The following is a 2500-nucleotide window of genomic DNA, read 5'->3' as shown; positions in this document are numbered from 1 at the left end:
CTTGGGACCAATCATATGAAATATTTTCGTCTCTGCTGAATCTCGTCAATGAAGCTCAAGCCTTTACACACAACTCGGAATCGATGGTAGACTTGCAGACACCGTAGCTTGGGGTAGGTGGCAGGTATCCTGCGTACCACGCAGGATACACTTTGTAGTTATCAACAAAACGAAACCAGCACTCAGACTGTATTTTGCTCGGGAATTACTCAACCTCAAGACGAATGGGAGGTCTTAGATATCACACACAACAACAAACTGACTTTGCGACCTCACATCGAAAACCATGGGGAGAAACATCAGGGAAACTTGCGTCACTAAGAAAAATGTCATGAATGGGAGAGCTTGTGCAAGGCTCATATCCGCTCTACAGTGGAGTATTCAACTCATGCCTGGGAAGGTGCCCTTATAAAAGTCACCCCGACCTCCTTGACAAGATCCAACCACGACCTGCTACCCAAGCTTGTCTACAAAGTCTCCAGCACCGTAGGGAAGTGGGAGGGCTCAGCACAACCTTCGGAATACAGCAGCTACAAGGGCCTCATCTGCAAGCACCATAGTAACCAGAGCGACACAGCAAACGCACCGCCAGAGATGTGGAAAGTGCGCCAGAATCCCTAGCTGTACCACGATGCATGGCAAACCAGTAACAAAGGCAATTTCTACCTGCTTACACTAAACAATGGAATAAGCTAGTTAACATTAACTATGTAGAGGTAAGCAAAAAATGAATGGAATAATGATACCAACATTAGTGCAATATCATAAATCAATAAGCAGAGAAAAGGAGATAGAGATAGATAGATAGATAATGAGAGAGAAAGGGAAAGAGAGCGGGAGGGAGGAATGGAGGGATAGTAGAGGCTGTGTGAGAGAGAGAGAGCAGAGAGAGAGAGAGAGAGAGAGAGAGAGAGAGAGAGAGAGAGAGAGAGAGAGAGAGAAAGAGAGAGAGAGAGAGAGAGAGAGAGAGAGAGAGAGAGAGAGAGAGAGAGAGAGAGAGAGAGAATAAAAATTTCTTAGCGACGATTATAATGTCATCTCAAGTTACAATGTATCTCAATAACAAGTAATGTAATTCTCAAGTCAATAAATGTTTAAGAAACGAATATAAACACAGACGATATTGGCATTCAGATGCCGATAATTGGTCTGACCTTTCTCTCTCTCTCTATCTCTCTCTCTCTCTCCCTCCCTGCCTTTCTCTCTCTGTTCCTTTACCCCCCCCCCCTCTCTCTCTCTAACTTTCTCTCTCTGTGTCTCCTCACTCTCTCTCTTTCTCCCTTCCTACTGAATCCACCCCCTCCTCTCTCTCTCTCTCTGCGTCTCGTTCTCACTCTCTCTCTTTCTCCCTTCCTACTGAATTCCCTCCCCCTCTCTCTCTTTGTTTCCTGCTCACTCTCTCTCTCTTTTTCTCCCTTCCTACTTAATTCCCTCCCCCTCCCTCTCTCTCTCTGTCTTGCTTTCTCTCTCTGTGCTTCCCACTCACTCTCTCTCTTTCTCCCTTCCTTCGATTCTCTCCCTTCCTACTGTCCTCTCTATAACCGACATGCGTTATTCAGATTATTTATCGTTACAGCTTAAACTCTACATTATATATATAATATTAAATTCAATTTCAACTGCCGTGCATACATCTTATCTTCAAAACTTATGCTGTGTATGATTTGTATATTATTAAATAGAATTTTGTTTATCACATGTACAACTTCTCACACATACATGACTAGTTTATCACTGTGTACTTCTCACACATACATGGCTAGTCGTTCACCTGTTCAGACATCAGATCCCGCAGGAAGAGAAAGTGCTGTATTCCTTTTCCTGCAATGATGCAATAGGGTTTGGCACTTCCTCTTGCACCTCCTGTTGCCGCGCCACTTATGGCAGGAGCGTCTCTGCCGGAGGCCAAGGCACGACGCCTTGATAAGGATTTACACACACATGCACACGAACACACGCACAGAGATACCAGACAGACAAACAGACACACACACGCGCGCGCGCGCCTGCGCGGTGAGAGTAAGAAGGAAATAAGATAACAAGAAAAGAAAGAAGGAATGGAAACGAGGAAGGGATAAAGCATGAAAAGAGGGGAAAAGAGAGAGGAAGAGTGACTTGAGGGGATCATGGTGCGCATCACATCATGACCACCGGGAAGTCACGTGGCCGGATGCATGAGGCGGCGGACGCATGCCACATGATGCATGGCGGTATTAGGAGTTAATGTGAGGGTTTGCACAGTCATGCCTTTGCGATGCGATGCGAGAGAGAGAGAGAGAGAGAGAGAGAGAGAGAGAGAGAGAGAGAGAGAGAGAGAGAGAGAGAGAGAGAGAGAGAGAGAGAGAGAGAATAATGATAATAATAACACTGATAATAATGATAATAATAATAATAATAATAATAATAATAATAATAATAATAATGATAATAATGATAATGACAATAATGATAGTAATAATAATGATAATAATGATAATAATGATAATAATAATAATAATAA

This window comes from Penaeus vannamei, chromosome 40, assembly GCF_042767895.1.
Source record: "Penaeus vannamei isolate JL-2024 chromosome 40, ASM4276789v1, whole genome shotgun sequence".
In the NCBI taxonomy this organism is placed as follows: Eukaryota; Metazoa; Arthropoda; class Malacostraca; order Decapoda; family Penaeidae; genus Penaeus; species Penaeus vannamei.
The sequence above is the reverse complement of the archived record's forward strand: the minus strand, read 5'-3'. Positions refer to the sequence as shown.